Source organism: Lepus europaeus, chromosome 18 (genome assembly GCF_033115175.1).
Source record: "Lepus europaeus isolate LE1 chromosome 18, mLepTim1.pri, whole genome shotgun sequence".
In the NCBI taxonomy this organism is placed as follows: domain Eukaryota; kingdom Metazoa; phylum Chordata; class Mammalia; order Lagomorpha; family Leporidae; genus Lepus; species Lepus europaeus.
The window spans coordinates 62473843-62490030 of record NC_084844.1 but is presented as its reverse complement, the minus strand read 5'-3'; the positions used below and the strand labels follow the sequence as shown (position 1 = coordinate 62490030).

At 44.5% G+C, this 16188-nt stretch overlaps 1 protein-coding gene and 1 pseudogene across 1 annotated transcript in view; one reads left to right on the top strand and one right to left on the bottom strand.

Annotated features, from left to right (window-relative positions):
• Positions 1-16188, top strand: part of LOC133777180 (leucine-rich repeat-containing protein 37B-like) — a 45625-nt gene that overhangs the window by 28416 nt on the left and 1021 nt on the right. The gene's annotated exons all lie outside the window — the stretch shown is intronic.
• Positions 10341-16188, bottom strand: part of LOC133777155 (leucine-rich repeat-containing protein 37A3-like) — a 95369-nt pseudogene continuing 89521 nt past the window's right edge.

The window sequence follows — 16188 nt, the reverse complement described above, 5'->3', positions numbered from 1 at the left end:
TTCCATTCATGTAAAGATTCATTTTCAATTCTCTTTGTATACAGAAGATCAGTTTAGTATATATTAGGTAAAGATTTCAACATTTTGCCCATATAGCAACATAAAGTGGAAAAATTACCATTGGATTACTAATTATAGCATTAAATAGCAATGTACAGCACATTAAAGACAGAGATCCTGCATAATTTTTTTTTCAAATTAATTAATTTTCTATGCCATTTCCATTTTAACACCAGGTTTTTTTTTTTCATTTCCAATTCTCTTTACATACAGAAGATCACTTCAGTATATAATTAGTAAAGACCTCATCAGTTTGTGCCCACACAGAAACGCAAAGTATAAAAATACTGTTTCAGTACTAGTTATAGCATCACTTCGCTTTAGACGACACATTAGGGACAGATCCCACATGGGATGTAAGTACACAGTGACTCCTGTTGCTGATTTAACAATTTGACACTCCTGTTCATGGCGTCAGTAATCTCCCTAGGCTCTAGTCATGAGTTGCCAGGGCTATGGAAGCCTTTAGAGTTCGCTGACTTTTATCTTATTCCGATAGGGTCATAGTCAAAGTGGAAGTTCTCTCCTCCCTTCGGAGAAGGGTACCTCCTTCTTTGATGGCCCCGTTCTTTCCACTGGGATCTCACTCACAGAGATCGTTCATTTAGGTCTTTTTTTTTTTTCCATGATATCTTGGCTTTCCATGCCTGCCAACTCTCATGGGCTCTTCCGCCAGATCCGAATGCCTTGAGGGCTGATTCTGAGGCCAGAGTGTTGTTTAGGACATCTGCCATTCTATGAGTCTCCTGTGTATGCCGCTTCCCATGATGGATCTTTTTCTCCCTTTTTAATTCTATCAGTTAGTATTAGCAGATACTTGTCTTGTTTGTGTGATCTCTTTGACTCTTAGACCTATCAGAGCTATCAATTGTGAGCTGAAATTGATCACTTGGACTAGTGCGATGGCATTGGTACATGCCATCTTGATGGGATTGTGTTGGAATCCCCTGGCACATTTCTAACTCCACCATTTGGGGACAGTCCGATTGAGCATGTTCCAAATTGTTCATCTCCTCCCTCTCTTTTTCCACTCTTAGATTTAACAGGGATCACTTTTCAGTTAAAATTTAAACACCTAAGAATAATTGTGTGTTAATTACTGAGTTCAACCAATAGTACTAGAACAACAACAACAACAACAAATACTAAAAAGGATAAAGTATTACATTGTACATCTAAAGTCAGGACAGGAGCTGATCAGTTCATTGTTGCTTATAGTGTCCATTTCACTTAACAGGTTTCCCCTTTGGCGCTCAGTTGTCACCGATCAGGGAAAACAAATGATATTTTTCTCTTTGGGACTGGCTTAATTCACTCAGCATGATGTTTTCCAGATTGCTCCATCTTGTTGCAAATGACTGGGTTTCGTTGTTTCTTACTGCTGTATAGTATTCAATGGAGTACATGTCCCATAATTTCTTTATCCAGTCTACTGTTGATGGGCATTGGGTTGGTTCCAGGTCTTAGCTATTGTGAATTGAGCTGCAATAAACATTAATGTGCAGATGGCTTTTTTATTTGCCAAATTAATTTCCTTTGGGTAAATTCCAAGGAGTGGGATGGCTGGGTTGTATGGTAGGGTTATATTCAGGTTTCTGAGGAATCTCCAGACAGACTTCCATAGTGGCTTAACCAGTTTGCATTCCCACCAACAGTGGGTTAGTGTCCCTTTTTCCCCACATCCTCTCCAGCATCTGTTGTTGGTAGATTTCTGAATGTGAGCCATTCTCACTGGGGTGAGATGGAACCTCATTGTGGTTTTGATTTGCATTTCTCTGATTGCTAGTGATCTTGAACATTTTTTCATGTGTCTGTTGGCCATTTGGATTTCCTCTTTCGAAAAATGTCTATTGAGGTCCTTGGCCCATCTCTTAAGTGGGTTGTTTGTTTTGTTGTTGTGGATTTTCTTGATTTCTTTGTAGATTCTGGTTATCAATCCTTTATCTGTAGTATAGTTCGCGAATATTTTTTCCCATTCTGTTGGTTGCCTCTTCACTTTCCTGTTTCTTTTGAAGTACAGAAACTTCTCAATTTGATGCAATCCCAAATGTTAATTTTGGTTTTGACTGCCTGTGCTGTTGGAGTATTTTCCAGGAAGTCTTTGCCTGTGCCTATATCTTGCAGGGTTTCTCCAATGCTCTCTAATAATTTGATGGTTTTGGGTCGTAGATTTAAGTCTTTAATCCATGTTGAGTGAATTTTTGTGTAAGGTGATAGGTATGGGTCTTGCTTCAAGCTTCTGCACGTGGAAATCCAATTTTCCCAGCACCATTTATTGAATAGACTGTCCTTATTCCAGGGATTAGATTTGGATCTTTGGTCAAATATAAGTTGGCTGTAGATGTTTGGATTGATTTCTGGTGTTTCTATTCTGTTCCATTGGTCTATCCATCTATTTCTGTACCAGTACCATGCTGTTTTGATAACAACTGCCCTGTAGTATGTCCTGAAATCAGGTATTGTGATGCCTCCGGCTTTGTTTTTGTTGTACAGGATTGCTTTTGCTATTCGAGGTCTTCTGTGTCTCCATATGAATTTCAGCATCATTTTTTCCAGATCTGAGAAGAAGGTCTTCGGGATCTTGATGGGTATTGCATTGAATGTATAAATTGCTTTTGGGAGAATGGACATTTTGATGATATTGATTCTTCCAATCCATGAGCATGGAAGATTTCTCCATTTTTTGGTATCCTCTTCTATTTCTTTTTGTAAGGTTTTGTAGTTTTCATCGTAGAGATCTTTAACGTCTTTGGTTAAGTTTATTCCAAGGTATTTGATTGTTTTTGTAGCTATTGTGAATGGGATTGATTTTAGAAGTTCTTCCTCAGCCGTGGCATTGCCTGTGTATACAAAGGCTATTGATTTTTGTGCATTGATTTTATATCCTGCTACTTTGCCAAACTTTTCGATGAGTTCCAGCAGTCTCTTAGTAGAGTTCTTTGGGTCCCCTAAATAAAGAATCATATCATCTGCAAAGAGGGATAGTTTGAGTTCGTCCTTCCCGATTTGTATCCCTTTAATTTCTTTTTCTTGCCTAATAGCTCTGGCCAAAACTTCCAGAACTATATTGAATAGCAGTGGTGAGAGAGGGCATCCCTGTCTGGTACCAGATTTCAGTGGAAATGCTTCCAACTTTTCCCCATTCAATAGGATGTTGGCCGTGGGTTTTTCATATATTGCTTTGATTGTATTAAGGAATGTTCCTTCCATACCCAGTTTGCTTAGAGTTTTCATCATGAAAGGGTGTTGTATTTTATCAAATGCTTTCTCTGCGTCTATTGAGAGAATCATATGGTTTTTCTTCTGCAATCTGTTAATGTAGTGTATTACGTTGATTGTTTTGTGAATGTTGAACCATCCTTGCATACCGGGGATGAATCCTACTTGGTCTGGGTGGATGATCTTTCTGATGTGTTGTTGCATTCTATTGGCCAGAATTTTATTGAGTATTTTTGCATCTATGTTCATCAGGGATATTGGTCTGTAATTCTCTTTCAATGTTGCATCTCTTTCTGGCTTAGGAATTAAGGTGATGGTGGCTTCGTAGAAAGAATTTGGGAGGATTCCCTCTTTTTCGATTGCTCTGAATAGTTTGAGAAGAATTGGAGTTAGTTCTTCTCTAAATGTCTGGTAGAACTCAGCAGTGAATCCATCTGGCCCTGGGCTTTTCTTTGTTGGGAGGGCCTTCATTACTGTTTCAATTTCTGTGTCAGTTATTGGTCTGTTTAGGTTTTCTATGTCTTCCTGGCTTAATTTAGGGAGGTTGTATGTGTCCAAGAATCTGTCCATTTCTGATAGATTTCCCTGTTTGCTGGCATACAAGTCCTTGTAGTAATTTCTGATGATTCTTTTTATTTCTGTGGTGTCTGTTGTTACGTTTCCCATTTCATCTCTGATCCTATTGATTTGGGTCTTTTCTCTTCTTTTTTTTAGTTAGTTGGGCCAATGGGGTGTCAATTTTGTTTATTTTTTCAAAAAACCAGCTCCTCGTTTGGCTGATTTTTTGTAATGTTTTTTTGGATTCAATCCTGTTGATTTCTTCTTTGATTTTAATTATTTCCCTTCTTCTACTGGGTTTGGGTTTGGTTTGCTGCAGATTTTCTAGATCCTTGAGATGACTTGAAAGCTCATCTATTTGGTGCCTTTCCAATTTCTTGATGTAGGCGCCTATTGATATAAACTTTCCAATTAACACTGCTTTTGTTGTATCCCATAGGTTTTGGTATGTTGTGCTGTTATCCTCATTTACTTCTAGAAAATTTTTGATTTCTCTTTTAATTTCTTCTATGACCCATTGTTCATTCAGGAGCATGTTGTTCAATCTCCATGTGTTTGCACGTGCTCTAGGCATTCCTGAGTTGCCAATTTCCAATTTCATTCCTTTGTGGTCTGAGAAGCTGCATGGTATGATTCTAGTTCTTTTGAATTTGCTGAGACTTGCTTTATGGCCTAGTATGTGGTCAATCCTAGATAAGGTTCCATGTACTGCTGAGAAGAATGTAAAGTCCTTAGATGTAGGATGAAATGTTCTGTAGATATCTGTTAGATCCATTTGGGCTATAGTGTCATTTAAATCTACTGTCTCCTTGTTGATCTTCTGTTCTGTTGATCTGTCTATCTGTGAGAGTGGAGTATTGAAGTCCCCCAGTACTATTGTGTTGGGGTCTAAGTCTCCCTTTAAGTCCCTTAACAAGTCTTTTAAATAAGCTGGTGCCCTGTAATTAGGTGCATATACATTGATAATCGTTATATCTTCCTGTTGAATGGATCCCTTAATCATTATATAGTGCCCCTCTTTGTCTCTCCTAACAGTTTTTGTGGTAAAGTTTATGTTGTCCGATATTAAGATGGCTACGCCCGCCCTCTTTTAATTTCTGTTGGCATGGTATATCTTTTTCCAGCCTTTCACTCTCAGCCTGTATGGATCATTGTTGGATAGATGGGTTTCTTGTAAGCAGCAAAAGGATGGGTTTTGTTCCTTAACCCAATCAGCCAATCGGTGTCTTTTAACTGGACAGTTCAAGCCATTAACATTCAATGTGACTATTGAGAAGGAGTAACTTTGCCCTGCCATTAGCCAAAGATACTTTCTAATATATGGTTTGAGATTCCTGTGATCTTTTGGTGTGAGGTTTCCTAGCTTTACCTTCTTTCGTATTGGTGACCGTGTTCCTGTGTTTCTGTATGTAACACATCTTTAAGCATCTTTTGCAGGGCTGGACGAGTGGCGACAAATTCTTTCAGTTTCTGTTTGCTGTGAAAGGTCTTTATTTCACCTTCATTCATAAATGAGAGCTTTGCAGGATATAATATTCTGGGCTGGCAGTTTTTCTCTCTTAGCACCTGGGCTATGTCTCGCCATTCTCTCCTAGCTTGTAGGGTTTCTGAAGAGAAGTCAGCTGTGAGTCTAATTGGAGATCCTCTGAGAGTAATCTGGCGTTTCTCTCTTGCACATTTTAGGATCTTTTCTTTGTGTTTCACTGTGGTGAGTTTGATTACGACGTGTCGTGGTGAGGATCTCTTTTGGTCATGTTTATTAGGGGTTCTATGAGCTTCCTGTATTAGGATGTCTCTGTCTTTCTCCAAACCTGGGAAATTTTCTGCTAGTATCTCACTAAAAAGGCCTTCTAATCCTTTCTCCCTCTCCATGCCTTCAGGTATTCCTAGAACCCGAATGTTGGGTTTTTTAAGAGTATCCTGTAGATTCCTGACAGTATTTTTTAGATTTCTGATTTCTTCTTCTTTTCTTTGATTTGATTGTTTCCTTTCCTGTTCTCTGTCTTCTAAGTCTGATATTCTCTCTTCTGCTTCGCCCATTCTGTTTTTAAGGCTCTCTAATGTGTTTGTCATTTGATCTATTGAATTCTTCATTCTCGTCACTATCGCAGTTTCTTGTTCCACTAGTTGTTTCATTTCATTTTGATTCCTCCTTAATATTTCATTTTCACGAGAGAGATTTTCTATCTTGTCGATTAAAGATTTCTGTAGTTCAAGAATTTGTTTTTGAGAACTTCTTAATGTTCTTATCAATGTTTTGAGATCTGCTTCTTGCATTTCTTCATTCTCCTCATCTTCATAATCTTGAATTGAGGTGTCTTTTTCATTTGGGGGTGTCATAGTGTCTTCCTTGTTCTTGTTACCTCGGTTTTTGCATTTGTTGTTTGGCATGTTGGAGATATTTGGTTTCTTCACTGTGGTGTTTTTTCTTGTTACACTATGGCTCTAGATTAAGTGGACTGTCTGCTTTCAGTGGAGCCTTAGAGGCTTGAGATGAGTGTGGACTGAGAGCTGTGTTTGGTTCCTCAGGATTGAGGGTGTGTCAAAGATGACACTCCCAGGTTAGGTGTGGTAAATCTCTCTCTCTTTTTTTGATTCAAAAGGGAAGTATTTCCGCACAGCTGAACGTAATTGGAGGTAGTTAACAGGCAAATGATAAACCCACAGGAGCCAGAGATTGGAAGCTCTTTCCCACGGACCACACAGGGAATCTGTGCTGCCCTCAGTGTGGGCTCCAATTCTCCTGCAATCTCCCACTGGGTTGTCAAGTCAGATCCCAATCTCCTGTTATTTCACCCCTCTGCCCAGAGTCAGGTGTTTCTGCTAGGCTCAGGGCTGGTGCAGACCTGAGGTCGCCCTGCTTATGACGTATGTCCAAAATGGCGCCTGCTCTGTCTTGCTTGCCTTTGAGAGGTGAGCGGAGAGGGAGAAACTTGTGTCCGTATCGGTCACTTTTTTTATTTTTTTCCTCTCTCTCTTCTAGTTAGCCTGGTGAATTTTTCCCCACGGAGTTTCAAGCCTCGTTCCCTCTAGCCTCCTCTTTCCGCTTGCCTGCTGGTGTCTCGGGCTATTGTGGTTCGGCTCACCTCACGTTCCAGCGCTGGTGTGTTGAGTCTGCCACTGGTGTCCCGAACTTGGGCTCCCATTCTCTCCATGCAGGTACACTGTGAATCACTAGTTCCGGTAGAGTTTCCTATGCTGTTTCATCCCCTACTCTTCCTTGATCCTGCAGTATCTCCACTTATAATAACTTGTCTCTCTCCCGGACTAATAGTGTGCTCCCTGCCTATTCCGCCAGAGAGAGATTTTCTATCTGCTAGTTTACTCCCCAAATGGCTGCAACAACAAACAACAGCTGGGGTTGTACCAGGCTGAAACCAGGAGCTGCTTCCGGGTCTCCCACGTGGATGCAGGGGCACAAGGAACTGCACCATTTTCTGCTGCCTTCCCAGGTGCATCAGGAGGGAATGGGATCAGAAGTGGAGCAGCTGGGACTTGAACCTGTGTCCACATGGGATGCTGGCACTGCAGGTGGCTTAGCCTGCTACAACACAGTGCTGGCCCCTTGCTCCTCCTTCTGGAGGTCCTCACAAGGCAGTAGATGTACTATTTGGTGTCAGATCTGGCTACAGACTCAGCTTCAATGGCACAATCTCTTAAGAGCATTTTGGGTGAATACTTAGTGCACTATCTGCTGAGCTTTAGGATCTTAGGCTATATTTCCTAATGAATCACATCGTGGGGTGCAGTGGAGCAGAATGAAGGGGCCATCTAAAACGCACTCAGCAATCTTGCTGCGTCATCCGTAGGGGCAGACTGGGTGTTAGGCATTGAGGGAAGGGCACGGGGGCTTTGTGGAGAAGGAAGGCTGAGTTTTCAGGATTCCTGACCTAATAGAAAACTGGGGGTGAGGGATGGACAGTGCCTTTTACTACACTCATTTCCAGGCAACCCCTAGAAGAGTGGGCCCAGATCATATAACCTTCAAACCAGGGTCCATCACAGTGGAATAGACGCACTTATTGGCCCCAATTCCTCACCCCTCCCTGATCCGCACACTTGCCATAGTCTCATTGTGGGAAGACTGTGGCTTGCTTTGGCCCATGTAATGAAGGAGCAATGAAGACATAGTAGTTCTGAGCCTAGGCTGGAGGGGCCGTGTGAGTTTCTGTGGCCCTCATGTGCTTCTGCCTTCACTGTGAGAAGAGCTGCTCTCGGGGAGCAGCTGCCTCGGTCAGCCTGGGCCCCAGAGTGAATACCCGTGGACCAGAGCCACCCTGGCTGATTGGCAGACCCATGTGAGAAGCAGAGCCAACCCTGCCAGCACAGCACTCTAGCAAAACTGTGGAAATGATCAGGCACACGTGTCCTAGTTGTCCTTAGTCACCCGGGTTGACTGTCTCGTGCAGCTGAAGTATGAAAACATGGGACAGGGGACAGGGTGAATCAAGAAACTAATGGTCATCTTGTTGAGATCCCATCTTGCTTAGTTCACTCTGCCCATTTGGCTAGAATCTGCCCAGGTGTTCTCCCTCCCCAAAATTCCTTTGGGTTAGTACTTTATGATTTTTGGGCCCATCTTGAACACTCTCCCTGTTATTTATAGCCTTGGACTTGTTAGGTTGCAATCCCTGGCTTTACCGCTTAGCTCTGCTCATTTACAATCCCAGGTGTCTTTGTTTTGTTCATTTAGAGTCTCAAAACTCTTATCTCCTTAATATTTTTTAGGTTCCAGGCTTTTTTGATTCTCAATTGCATGTCTCTTAAATGCAACCTTTTGCTTGTATAAGGCTTACTCTCTGCACTTAATTTCAGTTTCCTTTATGCAAAGTCTGCTTTAACACAGCATGCAGGCTCAATGTTCATTAGAAACCCTTCTCCCCATCTTGTAGCCACCTGCCTTCATTTTCCATCCAAGTTCAACCTAACCTAGCTGGCTTTTACTACCTGTATCACCACGACCTACAGAGGTGAAAGAATGGTGATTGTAACCCACTCTGTGTTTTCGGATGGTGTATGACATAGCGTTATTGTGACCATAGCTAACATTGATGAGGTTATAGGTTCAGGTGCTACAACAAAGACCCACACAAGGGTAGGTTAAAATAAAAGAGCAATTTTTGGCTCATGTGTCAGGGACCCAGGTACCTTTTATTGCTCTTCCTTCCTTGGGGGGGGGTGGCTCTCATCCACATGCAGATTTCGTACCCTTCATTTCCTTCCACACTGCAAGCCCACACACCTACAGCGTGGGGCAAACCCTCTTTCCAGCAGTACCCTCCAACACTTAAAGCTTCAGCTTGAAGCCCTGTTTCCGCTTCTGTTCCATCCTTGGGCGTCTTCCTCTTCTTGAATGGGGGTGCTGCTCCCTCCTGCATTCTCTAAGTCTCTGCAGCATCCCAATCCCACCAGGATGTCGGGAGCCACAGCCAGTGGAGCCTGTTGCCCTGGAGGTGGGAGGCCCTGGCTTTCAGGGTGGGAAGCTGCAAAGCAATGTTAACATTTTGCCTTCCAGACTTTGCCAGACACCAGTCCTCCTCACCCTGCTCTGCCTTTCCCACCCTCATCTCCCTGCTGACCTCTAGCCTTGAAGTAGCTAGAGGGCCTCTGCTTTCTCCTGGCCTTCCCTATAACACCTCAGGAGTGTAGAGAACACACAGAGCCTTGTTAAAGTAGGTGCCTGTGTCTTGGAGATTGACTCAGGACAGCTGGCATAGGGGATCCTCCAGGTGGAGGCATACGTCCATGTGTTGGGAGGGTGGATCACCCTGACTCCATGGGAGCCTTCCAGACCATGCGGATGTGTGTCTTCATCTGGCTGCTCCTTTACATCCTTTACATCATCCTTTCTGATCAGTTGGCAAGACTAAGTGATTATTTTTCTGGATTCTAGCAAGTGATTATACCCAAAGAGGGATGTCATAGGAATCCGGATTTACAGCTACCCAGTCAGAAGCACAGGTGGCAGACTGGATTTTTGATTGGCACCTGAAGTAAGGTCAGCCTGTGCATGTGTGACCTGACACTAGCTGTGTCATAATTGAATGGAATTATAGAATGCCTACTTGGCATTCACAGAGAATTGCAGAACTGCTTAGTGTGGGAACTGCCCCCCCCCAAGCAGGGGTCTGAAGTGAAGTACTGAAGAGTGAGAGTAATAGTGGTGAAAATTGTTTTTTTTTTTTTACCCTATGTGCAAGAGGTTTTACTATATATTTACAAATTCTTTAACCCTTCTCTCTTCAAGAGATTGAATCATTGACTTCTTGACCATACTATTGGCGGAGATAATGCCCTGTACTTCTGAGGCTAGTTCATAAAAAGTATCATCCATCTCTTTGTGCTCAGAACACTCCCTCCAAAAGGAGCCAGTCATCATGGTGTGAGGACACGTCACCAAATAGCATGTGGACATGTTGGACCTCTCAGTTGCAGAGATGCCCACTTGCTCGGGAGGACGCCCAAAGATCCAGACTCCAGACCAGTTGATGCAAAAAGCACGAGGTTTTTATTGAACGTTTGCGCAAACGGGCCCCCACCTCAGGCAGTGAGGAGCCCTGAGCGGCAGTTTCACACAGGTTATATAGGCAACAAATTAGCATATTCCTAATGCGCATGCGTAGGATTGGTCAGTTCAGAGGGACATTAGCATATGGGAGAATGCTGGCGAAGAATGCTGGTGGAGAGTGCTGGTGTAAAATGCAGAGGTGGCACGGGATTGGCTGGTTCGGAGGGACAATTAGCATACGGGAGAATGCTGAGGGAGAGTGCTGAGGGAGAGTGCTGAGGTGTTACAGGATTGGCCGGTCGCAGTGACATCATAAGTGCGCGCCTAGAGACTCTCCGAAGGGGAGGGGCAGCTCTGCTCTGGGCGCGCCCAGAGGTTTCCCGTAGGGGAGGGGCAGCTCTGCTCTGGGCGTGCCTAGAGGTTTCCCGGAGGGGAGGGGCAGCTCTGCTCTGGGCGTGCCTAGAGGTTTTCTGAAGGGGATTGACTTTTCCTTCCCAGAGAACGTCCTGCCCGCTGGACTCTGGGGAACATCTAACCTCTTAAGAAGCCCCTGATATTTGCCCAGGCCTAGTTTCTTGTCCCTCTCCCCCATAAGGGTCCTTCAGACAGGCCCCCTAATGGGAGACACTGAGGCATCCCTCCTTGGCTGGCACCAACTTCCCCTGAAGATGAGTGGGTGAGCCACTTGGGAGGTAGATCCGCCAGCCTCAGTTAACCTCTCTGATGCCTGCAGCTCTGGCTAATAGCTTAACATTTTGAATGACCCAGAGCCAGAGCTGCCAAAGCTACCCCTGAATTCTTGACTTGGAGAAAATCTGAGTGGTAAATTTATATTGTTCTTACAGAGCATCAGATAAACCATAACTGTCTGACACAGGGTTAAGGCAGACAGACTTAAGACAAGCCTCTGAGATGCTGTATTAATTCATGATGCCTAGATCATGGTTGGGGACTTTGGCCCTAGGCTCTAAGTCTCCTCACTACCACAATAGTTGCCGTGCCTACAAACTCATAGGTTTTCCTAGGTATAAAATTCCTTGACTCCCTGTCCCATAAAGGGGATGCTAGCATCACATTGAGCAGGGAGGAATTAGAGTTTTGGGGGAAGATGTACAACCAGAGTGATACAAGAGCAGACTCAGTCTCTCAGGTTTTCAAAGGTGCGTTAGGCTGGACTTAGCTTGCCTGTGTCTGCCATGGATAGAGTTCTATAGAGGAGACCTGCCCTGGAATGTACTACATGTTTAAAGAGGTGGCGAGGCAGAGGGCACATATGCCATCGTCAATGGAAACTGTCTGATGGTAGAAACTGACTCACTAGAAAGGGGGAGCCTGTTTTCCCATTGTGCTCATGTGTCTTGAGCTATTTCTCTGCCAACAAGCTGAAAGGGGAATCCAAGCCCTGCTGCATTGCCCCACCTGTTAGATACCCAATCCCCAAGGTTGCTGCTGAGTCTGGACCTCCCAGTTGATCTCTCGCTCTCTCCATTTCTAGGCTATCAGCACTCTTGTAAGCTTGGTCACATCTTCTCTCTGCTTAAAACTGTCAGTAGTTCATCTTGTTTGGCCAAGTTCATGACCAGGTATGGTTCTCTGTCACATGTACAGCTTCATGAACTGTCTTCTACTCCTTGCACTCCATGTTCTAGAAGACTCACACAGTTTGATGCTTCTCTGCCCATGTGCCGTCCTCTGTTTAGAGTGCTTTTGATACCTCCTGGCAGCTAAAACAACACCTTTCTTTCCCAGCTACTTTACTCCTTCCACACCTGCATCCCTTTCCACTCAACCAGGAGCCTGACTACTTGTTGGTACTGAGCTACTGTCGTGTGCAACACAACATGGATTCAGATGGTTGTCTTTCTTCTCAGTGTAGGAGCCCCATGAGTAAAGGGACTCTGCCCCAGTCAGCTCCCTCCCCAGCACAAGTTCCTCTTTCTCACACTGCCCTGGCCACCTATCTCCTCCTCTGAACCACTGCATTTCTTTTCTGTATCCCTTTTCCCTAGCCATCTGCTGCCTCTTTTCACCATCTTTTTAAAAATGCTTCATTTCTCTCTGGCAGGTTTCATAGGAATCCGTGAGAACTTCATTGATGTAGTGGCATTGGTCTTCTGAGCTGAAGTTTGCCTGTCAGTAAGGTGGAGGTAGAAGCAGGTTTTGTGCCCCCTGGCCGTGGGTTCCCATTTTCCCTTCCCAGTTACAGCCAGCGGTGTGCACCTGACCTTAGGGGTGACGACAGGTCATCAACAGTTGGCCAGGCTCTAGGGTAGGATACAAACTGAGCAATCCAGGACAAGCTGGGCAAAGCAGACTCTCACTCTTGGGAGTTTTTGTTTAGGAATAACAATAGCCAAATTGAAGGCCAGAGCTGCGCCTCAGTATGCTAATCATCCACCTGCGGTGCCAGCACACCGGATTCTGTCCCGGTTGTTCCTCTTCCAGTCCAGCTCTCTGCTGTGGCCCGGGAATGCAGTGGAGGATGGCCCAAGTGCTTGGGACCTGCACCCGCATGGGAGACCAGGAGAAGCACCTGGCTCCTGGCTTCGGATCAGCACAGTGCGCTGGCTGCAGTGGCCATTGGAGAGTGAACCAATGGTAAAGGAAGACCTTTCTCTCTGTCTCTCTCTCTCACTGTCCACTCTGCCGGTTAAAAAAAAAAATAGCCAAATCGAGGAGAGAGTGCTTAGAAGAAACCAAATGCTACCAGCATCTTGATCTCAGACTTCTGGCCTCCAGATCTGTGAGAAAAGCAATGTCTGCTTTAAGTTACTTTATTATGGGAACTTTAGCAAAAATAATACAGGTAGTATACCCTCATATGTGTTCTTCCAATTATCTTCAAGTGTGTTCTTCAGATTATCAAGTAATATGTAAATAAAAAGTAATGTTGATGACATTGAAAAAGCTATTATATTAAAAATATGGTGGGCTTATTTTTTATTATCGAGACTAATAAGAATTACTCAATTTGAGACTTTATTACATAAAAGCATTATCTAAGCCTCACATTGTGTACCATGTTGTAAATGCTGTAAGTAAGCCAAAATAGGAACCTGCAGCTGTCTGGAATCCCCATCCAGACTCCAGGAAGCCCAAAAGTCTCTATTGTGATTTCTCCCTGTTTATATCCAACACTCGCATTCATATCAACATCCCCCTCCCCCAGTTATAAAATGTGACCAGCGTGGGGGCATTTCTGTGACTCTACTGCCTAGTACTGTACCTGTGCCTAGCTGGTGCTCAGTGAACAGTAGCAGCCACCGTCTTTTCCCATCAGTGTGATCATCGCTGCTGTCGCCACTTTGGTGGCAACCCTGGTTGTTCCTTTCCTCCTCCTCCTCCTCCTCCTCCTCTCCTCCTTCTTCTTCTTCCGTCTTCCTCCTTCTTCCTCCTTCTCCTGCTCCTCCTCCTCCTCCTCCTCCTTCTTCTTCTTCTTATTTATTTGACAAAGTCACAGACAGAGCGAGGGAGAGAATGAGAGAGAGCTCTTCCATCCTCTGGCTTACTCCCCAAATGGCTGCAAAGGTTGGAGCTGGACCAGTCCAAAGCCAGGAGTGAGCAGTCAGGAGCTTTTTCCGGGTCTCTCACATGGGTGCAGAGACATCTTGGACCATCTTCTACTGCTTTCCCAGGCCATAGCAGAGAGCTGGATTGGAAGAGGAGCAGCTGGGACTAGAACCAGCACCCATATGGGATGCCAGCACCGCAGATGGAGGCTTAGCCTACTATGCCACAGCACTGGCCCTGGTTGTTCTTTTTCTATATCTAGTGCCCTACAGCAGGTCCCAGAGGCTTTGGAGTCTAACACCCCTGGGTTAAAATCCTAACTTTTCTCCTGGCTCCTGGCTTCAGACTGGCACAGCTCCAGGCATTGAGGCCAGTTGGGGAGTGATGAAAGACTTCTCTCTCTCTCTCTGCCTCTCCTCTTTCTGTGTAACTCTTGACTTTCAAATAAATAAATCTTTAAAAAAATCCTAGCACTTTTGGATGTGTGACTTTGGGCAGGTCACTGCCATGCCTTGAGCCCTGTTTCTTTATCTGTCAAATAATGATAAAGGCATTTGCTCCCATGGATTGCTGGGATACGTGATACAAGAATTTAAAATGCCTGACATAGAGCCTGGCAAAAAGTAGGAAAATCCTGAATGGCAGTGGCTGCTGCCACTGCCCATTGGTTTTTGTTTTAAAAAGATTTATTTATTTATTTATTTTAAAGACAGAGTTAGAGAGTTAGAGAGAGAGAGAGAGGTTTTCCATCCACTGGTTCACTCCCCAGTTGGCTGCAATCCAAAAGCCAGGAGCCAGGAGCTTCTTCTGGGTCTCCCACATGGGAGCAGGGGCCCGAGGACTTGGGCCATGTTGCACTGCTTTCCCAGGCCATAGCAGAGAGCTCGATCAGAAGTGGAGCAGCTGGGCCTTGAACCAGCTCCCATATGGGAGGCCAGGACTGCAGGTGGCAGCTTTACCCGCTATGCCACAGCGCCAGCCTCTGCACATTGTTATTAGTACCATTTTGTCTCAGGAATATTGGTTACTTGCTGAAGTGTTTCTCACTCCCAGTGACGAACTTTGGACAGTGACTTGGGAGGTATTATGATCCAAATATTCTGACCACCCCCAAGACCCTCCGAGACCGACCAGAGGAAGTGGGTCCTCTGTGAGCCGGAGGTCTAGTCCCCCTCTGCTGACTGGTTCTCAGTGATCCAGGGGAGAGAAAGCACCAGAACACCTGGTATTTGATTTAAAAGTCTGTGCCTTGAGGATGTGTTTTCGGGTTCTTGGAGACTGACAGGTTTAAATAGATGAGTTCACAATACTCCTCTACTTCATGGAGGAAGAGAGGTGAGAGTTCTTGCTGGTGTTGTGCCCCTGTGGAGGGCTTGACTCCCTCCAAGGCTTCTAGAAGCAGTCCTGCTTTTCTTGCCTGTGGTCCCTGTTACTGCATATAGTAAATATTTGACAACATTTTAATTTCTTGCCACCTGGCTCAAATTGCTTATGAATATCACACCCATGAATGTAAGAAATTAAGTATTTTATAGGCACCACTGAGGTGCCAATATAAGAAAACACAATTATTCTTAGGTGCTTAAATTTTAACTGAAAAGTGATCCCTGCTAAAATTAAGAGTGGAAAAAGAGAGGGAGGAGATGCACAGTTTGGGACATGCACAATCAGTCTTGCCCCAAATGAAGGAGTTAGAAATGTGCCAGGGGATTCCAATACAATCCCATCAAGGTGGCATGTACCAATGCCACCTCGCTAGTCCAAGTGATCAATTTCAGTTCACATTCGATGGCTTAGACAGGTCTAAAAATCAAAGGGATCACACAAACAAGACAAGTGTCTGCTAATACTAACTGATAGAATCAAAAAAGGAGAGAAAGATCCAACATGGGAAGTGGGATACACAGCAGACTCATAGAATGGCAGATGTCCTAAACAACACTCCGGCCTCAGAATCAGCCCCTAAGGCATTCGGATCTGGCTGAAGAGCCCATGAGAGTATTTTAGGCATGGAAAGCCAAGATACCATGGAAAAGAAAAAAAGAAGAAGACCTAAATGAAAGATCTCTGTGAGTGAGATCCCAGTGGAAAGAACGGGGCCATCAAAGAAGGAGGTACCTTTCTCTGAAGGGAGGAGAGAACTTCCACTTTGACTGTGACCCTATCGGAACAATATCAAAGTCAGCGAACTCTAAAGGCTTCCATAGCCCTGGCAACTCATGACTAGAGCCTAGGGAGATTACTGACACCATGAACAGGAGTGTCAAATTGTTAAATCAGCAACAGGAGTCACTGTGTACTTACATCCCATGTGGGATCTGTCCCTAATGTGT